Here is a 20836-nt window from a genome sequence, read left to right as displayed (position 1 = left end):
TTAATACAGGGAGAGTCCACAGCTGCATTCACTACTTGTGGGAAATTATACCCAAAAAGCTACAGAGGACACTGAATGCTAACGGGAGGGAAAAGAATAGGCAGCCCAAATCTGAGGGCACCACAGCCTGCAACAAACCCATTTTCCCGAAGGCTACTTCAACAGAAGTAAAAAAGAAAAATAATGCTAGGAGGACCAGATAGCCGCCCAACAATCAGAACCATAGAGATCTCATGCCAGAGACCCAAGATGATGTCACTGCTCTCAAATTGAGCCATAACCTCTGAGGAGGCTAGTGTCTCGCTGTCTCCTAGGTATAGCGAAAAAATACTCCCCCACTAACAATAAAGAAGGCAACTAAGCCTCGATAGTCTGAAAAGAACATCAAGGCCTGATTCCCTGAGAGGGGAAAAAAACCTTCCCATTTAGAAAAAGAAAATGACATATAGAAAAACAAACTTAGGGAGAAAACCCTAACAAATCTTGTAAACACAGAAAAAAAGGGGAGAGAGGACCAATGGCACTACTACAGCAAACTGAATATATACACCCCTTAATATACCTGTAGTTCGAGAGAGCTAGAACGCTCAACTAGTTACTGGAATGTGGTGCTATGTAGTAATGGACACTAGAAACAACTAATAAGAGAGGCAAGAAAGCCCACACTTGAAAAGCAAAGACTACATATATAGCACTCATGGGGTTGTGAATATAACTATCATGTAAATGGGTCACAGTGTATACCAGACAACTATATTGGTACAATTAAGTCTTGGATATGTTTATGTGACTGTGAAAAATTAAAATATAACTTTTATTATGAATACTCAATAAAAATAGAAGTTATCAACTTAAAAACACACTTAGGAGCCTGTCATAGTTGTACTATTGGTATGGGAATCAAAATGAATGAGAGTACTAAGGTGGGTGGAGAATAAGTGCCAGAGGTTAGAGAAGTGATACCACCTCTGACAGTTTGTTATAAACTAATTGTATAATACAATAGCTTTATGTTTGTTCAATATGGACACACACTAACATGGGGAAAACACCTTAAGGAATATTATGCACGATAGGTGTAATCTTTATTAATGTCGAGCCACTATGATATACTTGCTGTGTGAGTTTGTAACATTAACATTCCCCTGTTGGGGAAAATGAGTGCTAATGTTCTAAGCTATCCACGATATCCTGTCATCGAATTCAACTGAGAATTATTTTAAGATACACATTATGCCATATTATGGCTAGTTATAGTAGTAAGTCTCTGTGTTGATGACAGGTAACCCTTGCCTGGTTAATAAACAAGGGTATTGGAAACTTAAGTCGCTACAAAAAGCTAATACCTATAGTATAAAAGGGCTTTCACATTATAGTTAAAGCGGCAGTTGCAGTACCGGTGCATTATTTTATCAAGTTCAGCATATAGCTGTGATCGATAAGCTTAGGTGTACGTATATAAGCGTCCACTGTCAGTTTAAATATACACAAACTATGTTGTTAGGTAGCGTGCCGAATATCAATATATTCTATTACATATTTTTTCCCTCTTAGTATATAAAATAAGCAGCTGATTGACAATAACTACAGTTTCTTAATGGGAGAACAGTGATGTAACCAACTGCTCGGTTGCTATATGTTTGAAAAACTATATAGATACGTAGTGTCGAATTACCTACTTGGTCAGAACCGTTACCGTTGCAATTATCATTGATTATAATAGTGCTACTATGAATAATGCAACACTAAATAATAAAAGGGTTTACTGTATTCCGTTCTGCTATAAATGTGATAGCCGATGTTATGAAGGTGACAGTGACCTTTTATATATATCTATATAGTTCAAAGTATTAGCTGTGTGTAACTGCCAAACGGCAAACCTTGTTAGCTGCTTAAAAATAACAGTATCCTTGCGTTTAACTTATTCACATATTCCCACCGTTAATGCAAAATTAAACTTATATAAACCATTAACAACTAAGACTCAAGGCAGCCTAAGGTTATCTAAAAATACAGGAGCTCCAAGGACTCCTCACCATTGCCCTAACGTCCCTAACATGTTTCCCCTAACCGGCTTTTTCAAAGGGTGTCCATATTGAACAACCATAAAGCTATTGTATTATACAATTAGTTTATAACAAACTGTCAGAGGTGGTATCACTTCTCTAACCTCTGGCACTTATTCTCCACCCACCTTAGTACTCATTCGTTTTTATTCCAATACCAATAGTACAACTATGACAGGCTCCTAAGTGTGTTTTTAAGTTGATAACAGAATTTATGTTTACCTGATAAATTACTTTCTCCAACGGTGTGTCCGGTCCACGGCGTCATCCTTACTTGTGGGATATTCTCTTCCCCAACAGGAAATGGCAAAGAGCCCAGCAAAGCTGGTCACATGATCCCTCCTAGGCTCCGCCTTCCCCAGTCATTCGACCGACGTAAAGGAGGAATATTTGCATAGGAGAAATCATATGGTACCGTGGTGACTGTAGTTAAAGAAAATAAATTATCAGACCTGATTAAAAAACCAGGGCGGGCCGTGGACCGGACACACCGTTGGAGAAAGTAATTTATCAGGTAAACATAAATTCTGTTTTCTCCAACATAGGTGTGTCCGGTCCACGGCGTCATCCTTACTTGTGGGAACCAATACCAAAGCTTTAGGACACGGATGAAGGGAGGGAGCAAATCAGGTCACCTAAATGGAAGGCACCACGGCTTGCAAAACCTTTCTCCCAAAAATAGCCTCAGAAGAAGCAAAAGTATCAAACTTGTAAAATTTGGTAAAAGTGTGCAGTGAAGACCAAGTCGCTGCCCTACATATCTGATCAACAGAAGCCTCGTTCTTGAAGGCCCATGTGGAAGCCACAGCCCTAGTGGAATGAGCTGTGATTCTTTCAGGAGGCTGCCGTCCGGCAGTCTCATAAGCCAATCTGATGATGCTTTTAATCCAAAAAGAGAGAGAGGTAGAAGTTGCTTTTTGACCTCTCCTTTTACCAGAATAAACAACAAACAAGGAAGATGTTTGTCTAAAATCCTTTGTAGCATCTAAATAGAATTTTAGAGCGCAAACAACATCCAAATTGTGCAACAAACGTTCCTTCTTTGAAACTGGATTCGGACACAAAGAAGGCACGACTATCTCCTGGTTAATGTTTTTGTTAGAAACAACTTTCGGAAGAAAACCAGGTTTAGTACGTAAAACCACCTTATCTGCATGGAACACCAGATAAGGAGGAGAACACTGCAGAGCAGATAATTCTGAAACTCTTCTAGCAGAAGAAATTGCAACCAAAAACAAAACTTTCCAAGATAATAACTTAATATCAACGGAATGTAAGGGTTCAAACGGAACCCCCTGAAGAACTGAAAGAACTAAATTGAGACTCCAAGGAGGAGTCAAAGGTTTGTAAACAGGCTTGATTCTAACCAGAGCCTGAACAAAGGCTTGAACATCTGGCACAGCTGCCAGCTTTTTGTGAAGTAACACAGACAAGGCAGAAATCTGTCCCTTCAAGGAACTTGCAGATAATCCTTTCTCCAATCCTTCTTGAAGAAAGGATAGAATCTTAGGAATTTTTACCTTGTCCCAAGGGAATCCTTTAGATTCACACCAACAGATATATTTTTTCCATATTTTGTGGTAAATTTTTCTAGTTACAGGCTTTCTGGCCTGAACAAGAGTATCAATAACAGAATCTGAGAACCCTCGCTTTGATAAGATCAAGCGTTCAATCTCCAAGCAGTCAGTTGGAGTGAAACCAGATTCGGATGTTCGAACGGACCCTGAACAAGAAGGTCTCGTCTCAAAGGTAGCTTCCATGGTGGAGCCGATGACATATTCACCAGGTCTGCATACCAAGTCCTGCGTGGCCACGCAGGAGCTATCAAGATCACCGATGCCCTCTCCTGATTGATCCTGGCTACCAGCCTGGGGATGAGAGGAAACGGCGGGAATACATAAGCTAGTTTGAAGGTCCAAGGTGCTACTAGTGCATCTACTAGAGTCGCCTTGGGATCCCTGGATCTGGACCCGTAGCAAGGAACCTTGAAGTTCTGACGAGAGGCCATCAGATCCATGTCTGGAATGCCCCACAGTTGAGTAATGTGGGCAAAGATTTCCGGATGGAGTTCCCACTCCCCCGGATGTAATGTCTGACGACTCAGAAAATCCGCTTCCCAATTTTCCACTCCTGGGATGTGGATTGCAGACAAGTGGCAGGAGTGAGTCTCCGCCCATTGAATGATTTTGGTCACTTCTTCCATCGCCAGGGAACTCCTTGTTCCCCCCTGATGGTTGATGTACGCAACAGTCGTCATGTTGTCTGATTGAAACCGTATGAACTTGGCCTTTGCTAGCTGAGGCCAAGCCTTGAGAGCATTGAGTATCGCTCTCAGTTCCAGAATATTTATCGGTAGAAGAGATTCTTCCCGAGACCAAAGACCCTGAGCTTTCAGGGGTCCCCAGACCGCGCCCCAGCCCATCAGACTGGCGTCGGTCGTGACAATGACCCACTCTGGTCTGCGGAAGCTCATCCCCTGTGACAGGTTGTCCAGGGACAGCCACCAACGGAGTGAATCTCTGGTCCTCTGATTTACTTGTATCGTCGGAGACAAGTCTGTATAGTCCCCATTCCACTGACTGAGCATGCACAGTTGTAATGGTCTTAGATGAATGCGCGCAAAAGGAACTATGTCCATTGCCGCTACCATCAAACCTATTACTTCCATGCACTGCGCTATGGAAGGAAGAGGAACGGAATGAAGTATTTGACAAGAGTTTAGAAGTTTTGTTTTTCTGGCCTCTGTCAGAAAAATCCTCATTTCTAAGGAGTCTATTATTGTTCCCAAGAAGGGAACCCTCGTTGACGGAGATAGAGAACTCTTTTCTACGTTCACTTTCCATCCGTGAGATCTGAGAAAGGCCAGGACAATGTCCGTGTGAGCCTTTGCTAGAGGAAGGGACGACGCTTGAATCAGAATGTCGTCCAAGTAAGGTACTACTGCAATGCCCCTTGGTCTTAGCACCGCTAGAAGGGACCCTAGTACCTTTGTGAAAATCCTTGGAGCAGTGGCTAATCCGAACGGAAGTGCCACGAACTGGTAATGCTTGTCCAGGAATGCGAACCTTAGGAACCGATGATGTTCCCTGTGGATAGGAATATGTAGATACGCATCCTTTAAATCCACCGTGGTCATGAATTGACCTTCCTGGATGGAAGGAAGAATTGTTCGAATGGTTTCCATTTTGAACGATGGAACCTTGAGAAACTTGTTTAGGATCTTGAGATCTAAGATTGGTCTGAACGTTCCCTCTTTTTTGGGAACTACGAACAGATTGGAGTAGAACCCCATCCCTTGTTCTCCTAATGGAACAGGATGAATCACTCCCATTTTTAACAGGTCTTCTACACAATGTAAGAATGCCTGTTTTTTTATGTGGTCTGAAGACAATTGAGACCTGTGGAACCTCCCCCTTGGGGGAAGCCCTTTGAATTCCAGAAGATAACCTTGGGAGACTATTTCTAGCGCCCAAGGATCCAGAACATCTCTTGCCCAAGCCTGAGCGAAGAGAGAGAGTCTGCCCCCCACCAGATCCGGTCCCGGATCGGGGGCCAACATCTCATGCTGTCTTGGTAGCAGTGGCAGGTTTCTTGGCCTGCTTTCCTCTTAAACTCTAAGCCATCTCCGTGGAGATGTTGCCTGTACAACGGCAAAGAGAATGACTGGGGAAGGCGGAGCCTAGGAGGGATCATGTGACCAGCTTTGCTGGGCTCTTTGCCATTTCCTGTTGGGGAAGAGAATATCCCACAAGTAAGGATGACGCCGTGGACCGGACACACCTATGTTGGAGAAAACTTCCATTTTTATTGAGTATTCATAATAAAAGTTATATTTTAATTTTTCACAGTTACATAAACATATCCAAGACTTAATTGTACCAATATAGTTGTCTGGTATACACTGTGACCCATTTACATGATAGTTATATTCACAACCCCGTGAGTGCTATATATGTAGTCTTTGCTTTTTAAGTGTGGGCTTTCTTGCCTCCCTTATTAGTTGTTTCTAAATCTTGTAAACAGCCTTAATAAAAAGGAGACTCCTTTAAGGGGTACGTATTGCAAGACTATAGCATGTAGAAAACAATCTACAGACAGAATAGATCATTGAAGAAAAGATGCAACCCCCTAAAAATAAAGTCTAAACTCCAAGAAGGAGCAAAAGAACTAAACGCCTGAAAGTTCAATAAACTTCTGGAACAGAAGAACAAACAGGGAATCTAAAAACTGCTTGCGAGCCCACATTCAAGGAGCAAGGACTGCAGCTGGATAGAACCTGCAACCTTACGCATGCTAGGCAGCTAAGTTAACCATCAGGTTAAGACAGCAAGCTGTCCCAAAAAGGACTGCTCGAGCCAAAACTAGCTAGGAAGGCCCTTCTCCAGATCATCCTGGAGGAAAATAATGAAAAACCCCTGGAATCCGAAAGGGAGCCAGAACGATCTAGCTCCTCCCGACAAAAGGGTGGTCCTCCACACCTATGATAGATGACGAGGGACCAACTACTGACGGAAAGGGCCAAAACCCTTCAGAAAACCCCTCTCTCGGCTAAGACCAAGTGACCTCTCGCAATCCGTCTCAGAGGAATAAGATTCCATGACGTAAACCCCCCTGACCCAGCAGATCCCTGCAACAAGGTCCATGGAAGCGAAGCCCCTAAAACACAATACGAACTTGCGGACATAAACTGAGCAATCAGTCTCACTGACGTCTGCTCCTGCTAGGATCGAACCATCCTCAACAGAGAATGGAATGGCCGAAAAAGAAGAAGGTTAAAATAAACCTCCCAAGCACCGATATATAAGCTGCCACTGTCAGTTTAAATATACACAAACTATCTTGTTAGGCAGCGTGCCGAATATCAATATATTCTATTATATATTTTTTCCCACTTAGTATATAAAATAAGCAGCTGATTGACAATAAATACAGTCTCCTAATGGGAGAACAGTGATGTAACCAATTGCTCGGTTGCTATATGTTTGAAAAACTATACAGATACGTAGTGTCGAATTACCTACTTGGTCAGAACCGTTACCGTTGCAATTATCATTGATTATAATAGTGCTACTATGAATAATGCAACACTAAATAATAAAAGGGTTTACTGTATTCCATTCTGCTATAAATGTGATAGCCGATGTTATGAAGGTGACAGTGACCTTTTATATATAGCTATATAGTTCAAAGTATTAGCTGCGTGTAACTGCCAAACGGCAAACCTTGTTAGCTGCTTAAAAAACATAATTTATGCTTACCTGATAAATTCCTTTCTTCTGTAGTGTGATCAGTCCACGGGTCATCATTACTTCTGGGATATTACTCCTCCCCAACAGGAAGTGCAAGAGGATTCACCCAGCAGAGTTGCATATAGCCCCTCCCCTCTACGTCACCCCCAGTCATTCGACCAAGGACCAACGAGAAAGGAGGAACCAAGGGTGTAGTGGTGACTGGAGTATAATTTAAAAATAATTACCTGCCTTAAAAAACAGGGCGGGCCGTGGACTGATCACACTACAGAAGAAAGGAATTTATCAGGTAAGCATAAATTATGTTTTCTTCTGTTAAGTGTGATCAGTCCACGGGTCATCATTACTTCTGGGATACCAATACCAAAGCAAAAGTACACGGATGACGGGAGGGATAGGCAGGCTCTTTTATACAGAAGGAACCACTGCCTGAAGAACCTTTCTCCCAAAAATAGCCTCCGAGGAAGCAAATGTGTCAAATTTGTAAAATTTGGAAAAAGTATGAAGCGAAGACCAAGTTGCAGCCTTGCAAATCTGTTCAACAGAGGCCTCATTCTTAAAGGCCCAAGTGGAAGCCACAGCTCTAGTGGAATGAGCTGTAATTCTTTCAGGAGGTTGCTGTCCAGCAGTCTCATAGGCTAAACGTATTATGCTACGAAGCCAAAAAGAGAGAGAGGTAGCAGAAGCTTTTTGACCTCTCCTCTGACCAGAGTAAACGACAAACAGGGAAGACGTCTGTCGAAATTCATTAGTTGCCTGTAAGTAAAATTTTAGGGCACGAACTACATCCAGATTGTGCAGGAGACGTTCCTTCTTTGAAGAAGGATTTGGACACAAAGATGGAACAACAATCTCTTGATTGATATTCCTGTTAGTGACTACCTTGGGTAAGAACCCAGGTTTAGTACGCAGAACTACCTTATCCGAATGAAAAATCAAATAAGGATCACAATGTAAGGCTGATAATTCAGAGACTCTTCGAGCCGATGAAATAGCCATTAAAAATAGAACTTTCCAAGATAACAACTTTATATCAATGGAATGGAGGGGTTCAAACGGAACGCCCTGTAAAACGTTAAGAACAAGATTTAAACTCCATGGTGGAGCAACAGTCTTAAACACAGGCTTAATCCTCGCTAAAGCCTGACAAAAAGCCTGAACGTCTGGCACTTCTGACAGACGTTTGTGTAACAGAATAGACAGAGCTGAGATCTGTCCCTTTAATGAACTAGCAGATAAACCCTTTTCTAAACCTTCTTGTAGAAAAGACAATATCCTAGGAATCCTAACCTTACTCCAAGAGTAACCTTTGGATTCACACCAATATAGGTATTTACGCCATATTTTATGGTAAATCCTTCTGGTAACAGGCTTCCTGGCCTGTATTAAGGTGTCAATAACTGACTCAGAAAACCCACGTCTTGATAAAATCAAACGTTCAATTTCCAAGCAGTCAGCTTCAGAGAAGTTAGATTTTGATGTTTGAAAGGACCCTGTATCAGGAGGTCCTGTTTCAGAGGTAGAGACCAAGGTGGACAGGATGACATGTCCACCAGGTCTGCATACCAAGTCCTGCGTGGCCATGCAGGTGCTATCAGAATCACTGATGCTCTCTCCTGTTTGATTCTGGCAATCAATCGAGGAAGCATCGGGAAGGGTGGAAACACATAAGCCATCCTGAAGTCCCAAGGTGCCGTCAGGGCATCTATTAGGACTGCTCCTGGATCCCTGGATCTGGACCCGTACCGAGGAAGCTTGGCGTTCTGTCGAGACGCCATGAGATCTATCTCTGGCTTGCCCCAACGTCGAAGTATTTGGGCAAAGACCTCTGGATGAAGTTCCCATTCCCCCGGATGAAAAGTCTGACGACTTAAGAAATCCGCCTCCCAATTCTCCACTCCCGGGATGTGGATTGCTGACAGGTGGCAAGAGTGAGACTCTGCCCAGCGAATTATCTTTGATACTTCCATCATTGCTAGGGAGCTCCTTGTCCCTCCCTGATGGTTAATGTAAGCTACAGTCGTGATGTTGTCCGACTGAAACCTGATGAACCCCCGAGTTGTCAACTGGGGCCAAGCCAGGAGGGCATTGAGAACTGCTCTCAATTCCAGAATGTTTATTGGCAGGAGACTCTCCTCCTGACTCCATTGTCCCTGAGCCTTCAGAGAATTCCAGACGGCACCCCAACCTAGAAGGCTGGCGTCTGTTGTTACAATTGTCCAGTCTGGTCTGCTGAATGGCATCCCCCTGGACAGATGTGGCCGAGAAAGCCACCATAGAAGAGAATTTCTGGTCTCTTGATCCAGATTCAGAGAAGGGGACAAGTCTGAGTAATCCCCATTCCACTGACTTAGCATGCACAATTGCAGTGGTCTGAGGTGTAAGCAAGCAAATGGCACTATGTCCATTGCTGCTACCATTAGGCCGATTACCTCCATGCATTGAGCCACCGATGGGTGTTGAATGGAATGAAGGGTGCGGCAAGCACTTTGAAGTCTTGTTAACCTGTCTTCTGTCAGGTAAATCTTCATTTCTACAGAATCTATAAGAGTCCCCAGGAAGGGAACTCTTGTAAGTGGAACGAGTGAACTTTTCTTTTCGTTCACCTTCCATCCATGTGACCTTAGAAATGCCAGTACTAACTCTGTATGAGACTTGGCAGTTTGAAAGCTTGAAGCTTGTATCAGAATGTCGTCTAGGTAAGGAGCTACCGAAATTCCCCGCGGTCTTAGTACCGCCAGAAGAGCACCTAGAACCTTTGTGAAGATTCTTGGAGCTGTAGCCAATCCGAATGGAAGAGCCACAAACTGGTAATGCCTGTCTAGAAAGGCAAACCTTAGATACCGGTAATGATCTTTGTGAATCGGTATGTGAAGGTAAGCGTCCTTTAAGTCCACTGTGGTCATGTACTGACCTTCTTGGATCATGGGTAAAATTGTCCGGATAGTCTCCATTTTGAATGATGGAACTCTTAGGAATTTGTTTAGGATCTTTAAATCCAGGATTGGTCTGAAAGTTCCCTCTTTTTTGGGAACCACAAACAGATTTGAGTAAAACCCTTGTCCCTGTTCCGATCGTGGAACTGGATGGATTACTCCCATTAACAATAGATCTTGTATGCAGCGTAGAAACGCTTCTTTCTTTGTTAGGTTTGTCGACAACCTTGACAGATGAAATCTCTCTCTTGGAGGAGAGTGTTTGAAGTCCAGAAGGTATCCCTGAGATATTATCTCTAGCGTCCAGGGATCCTGGACATCTCTTGCCCAAGCCTGGGCGAAGAGAGAAAGTCTGCCCCCCACTAGATCCGATCCCGGATCGGGGGCCCTCAATTCATGCTGTTTTAGTGGCAGCTGCAGGCTTCCTGGCCTGCTTGCCCTTGTTCCAGGACTGGTTAGGTCTCCAGCCTTGTCTGTAGCGAGCACCAGATCCTTCTTGTTTTGGAGTAGTGGAAGATGATGCTGCTCCTGCTTTGAAATTCCGAAAGGAACGAAAATTAGACTGTCTAGCCTTAGGTTTGGCTTTGTCTTGAGGTAGGGCGTGGCCCTTATCTCCTGTAATGTCAGCGATAATTTCTTTCAAACCAGGCCCAAATAAGGTCTGTCCCTTGAAAGGTATATTAAGTAATTTGGACTTAGAAGTTACATCAGCTGACCAGGATTTTAGCCACAGTGCTCTGCGCGCTTGAATGGCGAATCCGGAATTCTTAGCCGTAAGTTTAATTAAATGTACTACGGCTTCCGAAATGAATGAATTAGATAGCTTAAGTACTCTAAGCCTGTCTGAAATGTCGTCCAGCGTAGCTGAACCAAGATTCTCTTCTAGAGACTCAATCCAGAATGCCGCTGCAGCCGTGATCGGCGCAATGCATGCAAGGGGTTGCAATATAAAACCTTGTTGAACAAACATTTTCTTAAGGTAACCCTCTAATTTTTTATCCATTGGATCTGAAAAGGCACAGCTATCCTCTACCGGGATAGTGGTACGTTTAGCTAAAGTAGAAACTGCTCCCTCCACCTTAGGGACCGTTTGCCATAAATCCCGTGTGGTGGTGTCTATTGGAAACATCTTTCTAAATATTGGAGGGGGTGAGAACGGCACACCGGGTCTATCCCACTCCTTAGTAATAATTTCAGTTAGTCTTTTAGGTATAGGAAAAACATCAGTACTTGTTGGTACAGCAAAATATTTATCCAACCTACACATTTTCTCGGGTATTGCAACTGTGTTACAATCATTCAGGGCCGCTAACACCTCCCCTAGTAAAACACGGAGGTTTTCCAGCTTAAATTTAAAATTTGAAATATCTGAATCCAATCTGTTTGGATCAGAACCGTCAGCCGCAGAATGAAGCTCTCCGTCCTCATGTTCTGCAAGTTGTGACGCAGTATCTGACATGGCCCTAACATTATCAGCGCACTCTGTTCTCACTCCAGAGTGATCACGCTTGCCCCTTAGTTCTGGTAATTTAGCCAAAACCTCAGTCATAACAGTAGCCATATCTTGTAATGTTACTTGTAATGGCCGCCCAGATGTACTTGGCGTCGCCATATTGCGCACGTCCCGAGCGGGAGATGCAGGTACTGTCACGTGAGGCGAGTTAGTCGGCATAACTCTCCCCTTGTTGTTTGGTGAAATTTGTTCAATTTGTACAGATTGACTTTTATTTAATGTAGCATCAATACAGTTAGTACATAAATTTCTATTGGGCTCCACCTTGGCTTTAGTACAAATAGTACAGGTCTCATCTTCTGAATCAGACATGTTTAACAAACTAGCAAATAAACTTGCAATTTGGAAATACTATACAAGTAAAATACAATGAAAAAAACGAACTGTGCTTGAAAAGCACTGAATATATATAACAGATTAAATCAATCAGCTTTGTAAAACAAAATGCAACTTAGCAAAGGCTTGTACCCAGTAGCAAGAAATAACTAACCCTGAGGCATAAAAAAGTTAAAGAATAAACGTTTTTTATCACAGTCAACTACAATCTTACAGCTCTGTTAGATTACTTCCCTCAAATTAGCTTTGAAGATCCCTGGGTTCTGTAGAGATAAACCGGAACATGCAGGAAAAAACAATGAGCTTTAGACTGAAATTTTTGATGCGTAGCAAAAGCGCCAAAAAAGGTCCCACCCCCTCACACACAACAGTGAGAGAGATTAAAAACTGTCATAATTAGATCCAGCAACTGCCAAGTGGAAAATTAGTGCCCAAACATTTTATTCACCCAGTACCTCAGAAAATGAAAACGATTTTACATTCCAGCAAAAACGTTTAACATAATTAAGAATTATTAAAAAGCCTGTTGTATTTCTATTAGGCTAAAATCTTATATACACAGTGTAATTCCAGTGAAGTACCATTCCCCAGAATACTAAAATGTAAATTATACATACATGATATAATGTCGGTATGGCAGGATTTTCTCAGCAATTCCATTGTTAGAAAATAAAAACTGCTACATACCTTTTTGCAGAATAAACTGCCCGCTGTCCCCTGATCTGAAGTTTACCTCTCCTCAGATGGCCGAGAAACAGCAATATGATCTTAACAACTCCGGCTAAAATCATAGTAAAAACTCTGGTAGATTCTTCTTCAAACTCTACCAGAGAAGGAATAACACACTCCGGTGCTATTAAAAAATAACAAACTTTTGATTGAAGAAATAAACTAAATAAAATCACCATAGTCCTCTCACACATCCTATCTAGTCGTTGGGTGCAAGAGAATGACTGGGGGTGACGTAGAGGGGAGGGGCTATATGCAACTCTGCTGGGTGAATCCTCTTGCACTTCCTGTTGGGGAGGAGTAATATCCCAGAAGTAATGATGACCCGTGGACTGATCACACTTAACAGAAGAAATAACAGTATCCTTGCGTTTAACTTATTCACATATTCCCACCGTTAATGCAAAATTAAACTTATATAAACCATTAACAACTAAGACTCAAGGCAGCCTAAGGTTATCTAAAAATACAGGAGCTCCAAGGACTCCTCACAATTGCCCTAACGTCCCTAACATGTTTCCCCTAACCGGCTTTTTCAAAGGGTGTCCATATTGAACAACCATAAAGCTATTGTATTATACAATTAGTTTATAACAAACTGTCAGAGGTGGTATCACTTCTCTAACCTCTGGCACTTATTCTCCACCCACCTTAGTACTCTCATTCATTTTGATTCCAATACCAATAGTACAACTATGACAGGCTCCTAAGTGTGTTTTTAAGTTGATAACTTCCATTTTTATTGAGTATTCATAATAAAAGTTATATTTTAATTTTTCACAGTCACATAAACATATCCAAGACTTAATTGTACCAATATAGTTGTCTGGTATACACTGTGACCCATTTACATGATAGTTATATTCACAACCCCGTGAGTGCTATATATGTAGTCTTTGCTTTTTAAGTGTGGGCTTTCTTGCCTCCCTTATTAGTTTTTTTCTAAATCTTGTAAACAGCCTTAATAAAAAGGAGACTCCTTTAAGGGGTACGTATTGCAAGATTGCAACACAATGACTATAGCATGTAGAAAACAATCTACAGACAGAATAGATCATTGAAGAAAAGATGCAACCCCCTAAAAATAAAGTCTAAACTCCAAGAAGGAGCAAAAGAACTAAACGCCTGAAAGTTCAATAAACCTCTGGAACAGAAGAACAAACAGGGAATCTAAAAACTGCTTGCGAGCCCACATTCAAGGAGCAAGGACTGCAGCTGGATAGAACCCGCAACCTTACGCATGCTAGGCAGCTAAGTTAACCATCAGGTTAAGACAGCTAGCTGTCCCAAAAAGGACTGCTCGGGCCAAAACTAGCTAGGAAAGCCCTTCTCCAGATCATCCTGGAGGAAAATAATGAAAAACCCCTGGAATCCGAAAGGGAGCCAGAACGATCTAGCTCCTCCCGACAAAAGGGTGGTCCTCCACACCTATGATAGATGACGAGGGACCAACTACTGACGGAAAGGGCCAAAACCCTTCAGAAAACCCCTCTCTCGGCTAAGACCAAGTGACCTCACACAATCCGCCTCAGAGGAATAAGATTCCATGACGTAAACCCCCCGACCCAGCAGATCCCTGCAACAAGGTCCATGGAGGCGAAGCCCCTAAAACGCAATACGAACTTGCGGACATAAACTGAGCAATCAGTCTCACTGACGTCTGCTCCTTCTAGGATCGAACCATCCTCAACAGAGAATGGCATGGCCGAAAAAGAAGAAGGTTAAAATAAACCTCCCAAGCACCGATAAGGATTCAATAGCTCTGCCTGAAGATCCATGATTAAAAATCTTCTTATTAATGCTAGCTGTCACCAAAAGCATCTTCCAGCAGATAAAACAGTAGCTTAACCTGGGTTCAAACCCACAACCCTCTGCTTCAGAAGTGGTGGGGCTAACCACTACACCACATCTCCCTTGAGTCCTTAAGAGGAAACCAGGTATAGGTAAGGACGCCCTGAAAACTTGATTGGCTTCCCCAGTCAGATACCAACCTTGAAGCAAGGAAAAATTGTAGAGAATATCTGTTCCTGAAGAGCCCACTCATAGAGTGGATCACTGACAATGAGCCGTAGTGGGCCTCCTCCCACCATCAAAAACGAGATCCTCCCGTCTACGGAGGAGGAACTCTCCTTCTCCAAAGGAGATCTACCCATTGAGGTCTCAACTGGTACGAATCCAATAGACCAAATCCTCAAAGCAGAATACTCGGCTGAGGAACCATAGGAATAAACGGAAGGAAACTCCTGATCCACGGACCCCCATAGGACACTCTCTCTCCACAGGCAGTGAAACGACAAAGTCAAAACTGCCTGGGAGATCTAAGAGAAACTCACTCTGGGGAGATCTGAATGGAACACTGGGGATCGATTTCCCCAACCGATAAGTCCTTTAAGTCTGTTAAGACACATACAGAAAAACAACGCCATGCCGAAGACTCAGCCTCGGCTGGCTATATCACCCTCCACCCCAGTGCCAACAAAGTTCAGAAGGGGGACTGGAGGGCATAACCCGATGAGGAAATTTCGCAAGATCTCGGGGAAAAAAAATAATAATAATAATTCTGTCCAGAAGACCAAAACAGCAGCCAAGAATCCACCCTGGTGTCTACACCAGAAACTCAAGTCTAGATCCAACTCTGAGGATCAAAAAGACAAGGGAAAATCCCTAAAAGTCTATTAACAGCCGATGGTAAGAAAACCCAGAAACACCAAGACCCGGGAGATACTGTAAAATCTGGAAGCAGGATACTGCCACATTATTAGCGCTGCGGAATCTGTTGGCGCTCTACAAATAACCGATAATAATAATAATAATTAAACCCCACATCCCAAAAAAGAAACCTAGGATCAGAACGAGGTTTACTGGAAGATACGGTTCCTAAGAACCTGATTTTCCAAAAAGAATGAAACAGGAAGGACATCCTTCTTCCTGAATAAAAGGAAGAGAGAACCTTACATTCTCACGCTAAAAAGAGAACTAATAAGCTCTGCTTAAAAATCATAGAACCCCAATTAAGACGGGAAGTCCCTCCCCTTATTGGACCATGCACCAACAGTGGAAAGAAAATATTCCCACAGTGCGATAGATACCGGGACAATGACTGCCACAGTCACCCGAAAAACTTCCCTCTCTCTGCCAAAGACAAAACCAAGAGAAGAGAAAACTGCCCAAAAAAGAAGCCTAGCTCTGGTCTCTAGAACCCCTAGATCCATATGATCCAGTATCAAGCGCCCATCCAATATAATACCTAAAACAGGTCCAGCCTGTTCTCTAGGATAGATGAACCTACTGTGCCTGGACCGGAAATCTAAAAAACACTCCTTCTCTTGTGTAGAAGGAAAGAGCAGACTTAACTAGTACCCACAACAGGTCCTGCCTGTCACCTAGGATACAACGTATCTGCCAGAACACTCAAGGGCTAAACAGAAAATTCTTAAGTTCCAGCAATGATAGAAAAAAATGAGAATAATCAAATTAATTATTTAAGGTAAGAGAACCTCAGGAATAGGGTTTAAACAGCACTCATTCCTACTGAAGGTAGTTAAAAAATTGAATTTTTATTATATTAGTTAAAAGAAAAAAAGGAAAAAACCTTTTATACAAAGTAAGTACCCACTAAACAGCTGATCACCTTATCCCCCTGTTTCCTGGCCGATAGCAGCTCCTTCTGCTTCAGGTGACAGGGACAAGGGACAGCTAATTTAAAACCAAAAAATTTGAACCAAAGTGCTTACAAAGAGCACAAACGCGTTTCAGCTGTACTATTCAGCCTTTATCAATGTGGCAGGACAAACCGAGGCCCGGGTGCCACCCTCTTATATAGCAGTAACTACCGGTCAAATAGCCTATCATATCCCTCCCTTCAAACCGCCCTCTAATTAACCAATAGAAAGCTAAATACCAAGGGCGTGTGGGAAGACTCGCATCTGATAGGTAGTAATACGTTACTCTTGACAGTGACGATTGGTTTGTGTATTACTTACATTGCAGACTTTGTTAATGCAAAAACAAAAAGACATATGTAGAAATCAGTAGCCTATGGGCTAATATATAATGTGCACAGGAAATTTACCAAGTTCTTTGTTAACCCTAACATCAGTATCTTTGTAGATAGTATATATTTCTTGACCTATCTTGCAGATTTAACTTATTAATGCAAAGTTAGTATAATAGTTAAAGTTGTGGGTGTGGATCATCTCTTTGATCCATGAGTATTAAATGTAAGTCTTAGTTCAGTTGCACTTATATATTGATTGATACTTTATTTGTAAATCACAAAAAGTATATACAAAGAATGACACGTTTAACCATTCAATTGAAACCTAGGTTGCAAATGAAAGTGAAATATATGTAATTACCATTACTGTATATAGGTGAATATCAAAAGATGGCGTTTTCCTTTAATTAATGCATTAGTATGATAATACATATGCATATTTTATTTGGAAAACAGAAAGTGTAACTTTGTATATTATATATTTTTTAAAAGAACTTATGTCTGTGCAACTACCTTAATGTCCATCCCCAATTAATTTTTATCATCGTATTGGTATTGCATTTAAATTGATACCTTTTAATCAAATATAATATACAAAGTTACACTTTCTGTTTTCCAAATAAACTATGCATATGTATTATCATACTAATGCATTAAATAAAGGAAAACGCCATCTTTTGATATTCACCTATATACAGTAATGGTAATTACATATATTTCACTTTCATATGCAACCTAGGTTTCAATTGAATGGTTAAACGTGTCATTCTTTGTATATACTTTTTGTGATTTACAAATAAAGTATCAATCAATATATAAGTGCAACTGAACTAAGACTTACATTTAATACTCATGGATCAAAGAGATGATTCACACCCACAACTTTAACTATTATACTAACTTTGCTTTAATAAGTTAAATCTGCAAGATAGGTCAATAAATATATACGATCTACCAAGATACTGATGTTAGGGTTAACAAAGAACTTGGTAATTTTCCTGTGCACATTATATATTAGCCCATAGGCTACTGATTTCTACATATGTCTTTTTGTTTTTGCATTTACAAAATAAATATATCAATTCTTTCCTCTTATAGTCAAGTGACAATTCATTGCCTTATAACCACCTACTCAGATACTAATACACTTACACAAAAAACAGAATTTATGTTTACCTGATAAATTACTTTCTCCAACGGTGTGTCCGGTCCACGGCGTCATCCTTACTTGTGGGATATTCTCTTCCCCAACAGGAAATGGCAAAGAGCCCAGCAAAGCTGGTCACATGATCCCTCCTAGGCTCCGCCTACCCCAGTCATTCGACCGACGTAAAGGAGGAATATTTGCATAGGAGAAACCATATGATACCGTGGTGACTGTAGTTAAAGAAAATAAATTATCAGACCTGATTAAAAAACCAGGGCGGGCCGTGGACCGGACACACCGTTGGAGAAAGTAATTTATCAGGTAAACATAAATTCTGTTTTCTCCAACATAGGTGTGTCCGGTCCACGGCGTCATCCTTACTTGTGGGAACCAATACCAAAGCTTTAGGACACGGATGAAGGGAGGGAGCAAATCAGGTCACCTAAATGGAAGGCACCACGGCTTGCAAAACCTTTCTCCCAAAAATAGCCTCAGAAGAAGCAAAAGTATCAAACTTGTAAAATTTGGTAAAAGTGTGCAGTGAAGACCAAGTCGCTGCCCTACATATCTGATCAACAGAAGCCTCGTTCTTGAAGGCCCATGTGGAAGCCACAGCCCTAGTGGAATGAGCTGTGATTCTTTCAGGAGGCTGCCGTCCGGCAGTCTCATAAGCCAATCTGATGATGCTTTTAATCCAAAAGGAGAGAGAGGTAGAAGTTGCTTTTTGACCTCTCCTTTTACCAGAATAAACAACAAACAAGGAAGATGTTTGTCTAAAATCCTTTGTAGCATCTAAATAGAATTTTAGAGCGCGAACAACATCCAAATTGTGCAACAAACGTTCCTTCTTTGAAACTGGATTCGGACACAAAGAAGGCACGACTATCTCCTGGTTAATGTTTTTGTTAGAAACAACTTTCGGAAGAAAACCAGGTTTAGTACGTAAAACCACCTTATCTGCATGGAACACCAGATAAGGAGGAGAACACTGCAGAGCAGATAATTCTGAAACTCTTCTAGCAGAAGAAATTGCAACCAAAAACAAAACTTTCCAAGATAATAACTTAATATCAACGGAATGTAAGGGTTCAAACGGAACCCCCTGAAGAACTGAAAGAACTAAGTTGAGACTCCAAGGAGGAGTCAAAGGTTTGTAAACAGGCTTGATTCTAACCAGAGCCTGAACAAAGGCTTGAACATCTGGCACAGCTGCCAGCTTTTTGTGAAGTAACACAGACAAGGCAGAAATCTGTCCCTTCAAGGAACTTGCAGATAATCCTTTCTCCAATCATTCTTGAAGAAAGGATAGAATCTTAGGAATTTTTACCTTGTCCCAAGGGAATCCTTTAGATTCACACCAACAGATATATTTTTTCCATATTTTGTGGTAAATTTTTCTAGTTACAGGCTTTCTGGCCTGAACAAGAGTATCAATAACAGAATCTGAGAACCCTCGTTTTGATAAGATCAAGCGTTCAATCTCCAAGCAGTCAGTTGGAGTGAGACCAGATTCGGATGTTCGAACGGACCTTGAACAAGAAGGTCTCGTCTCAAAGGTAGCTTCCATGGTGGAGCCGATGACATATTCACCAGATCTGCATACCAAGTCCTGCGTGGCCACGCAGGAGCTATCAAGATCACCGATGCCCTCTCCTGATTGATCCTGGCTACCAGCCTGGGGATGAGAGGAAACGGCGGGAATACATAAGCTAGTTTGAAGGTCCAAGGTGCTACTAGTGCATCTACTAGAGTCGCCTTGGGATCCCTGGATCTGGACCCGTAGCAAGGAACCTTGAAGTTCTGACGAGAGGCCATCAGATCCATGTCTGGAATGCCCCACAGTTGAGTAATTTGGGCAAAGATTTCCGGATGGAGTTCCCACTCCCCCGGATGTAATGTCTGACGACTCAGAAAATCCGCTTCCCAATTTTCCACTCCTGGGATGTGGATTGCAGACAGGTGGCAGGAGTGAGTCTCCGCCCATTGAATGATTTTGGTCACTTCTTCCATCGCCAGGGAACTCCTTGTTCCCCCCTGATGGTTGATGTACGCAACAGTCGTCATGTTGTCTGATTGAAAACGTATGAACTTGGCCTTTGCTAGCTGAGGCCAAGCCTAGAGAGCATTGAGTATCGCTCTCAGTTCCAGAATATTTATCGGTAGAAGAGATTCTTCCCGAGACCAAAGACCCTGAGCTTTCAGGGGTCCCCAGACCGCGCCCCAGCCCATCAGACTGGCGTCGGTCGTGACAATGACCCACTCTGGTCTGCGGAAGTTCATCCCTTGTGACAGGTTGTCCAGGGACAGCCACCAACGGAGTGAATCTCTGGTCCTCTGATTTACTTGTATCGTCGGAGACAAGTCTGTATAGTCCCCATTCCACTGACTGAGCATGCACAGTTGTAATGGTCTTAGATGAATGCGCGCAAAAGGAACTATGTCCATTGCCGCTACCATCAAACCTATTACTTCCATGCACTGCGCTATGGAAGGAAGAGGAACGGAATGAAGTATTTGACAAGAGTTTAGAAGTTTTGTTTTTCTGGCCTCTGTCAGAAAAATCCTCATTTCTAAGGAGTCTATTATTGTTCCCAAGAAGGGAACCCTTGTTGACGGAGATAGAGAACTCTTTTCTACGTTCACTTTCCATCCGTGAGATCTGAGAAAGGCCAGGACTATGTCCGTGTGAGCCTTTGCTTGAGGATGGGACGACGCTTGAATCAGAATGTCGTCCAAGTAAGGTACTACTGCAATGCCCCTTGGTCTTAGCACCGCTAGAAGGGACCCTAGTACCTTTGTGAAAATCCTTGGAGCAGTGGCTAATCCGAAAGGAAGTGCCACGAACTGGTAATGCTTGTCCAGG

General features: G+C 42.2%; 1 protein-coding gene across 1 annotated transcript in view; it reads right to left on the bottom strand.

The window, feature by feature from the left end:
• Nucleotides 1-20836, bottom strand: part of GOLM1 (golgi membrane protein 1) — a 429996-nt gene that overhangs the window by 70989 nt on the left and 338171 nt on the right. The gene's annotated exons all lie outside the window — the stretch shown is intronic.

This window comes from Bombina bombina, chromosome 2 (genome assembly GCF_027579735.1).
Source record: "Bombina bombina isolate aBomBom1 chromosome 2, aBomBom1.pri, whole genome shotgun sequence".
Classification (NCBI taxonomy): Eukaryota; Metazoa; Chordata; class Amphibia; order Anura; family Bombinatoridae; genus Bombina; species Bombina bombina.
The sequence above is the reverse complement of the archived record's forward strand: the minus strand, read 5'-3'. Positions and strand labels throughout refer to the sequence as shown.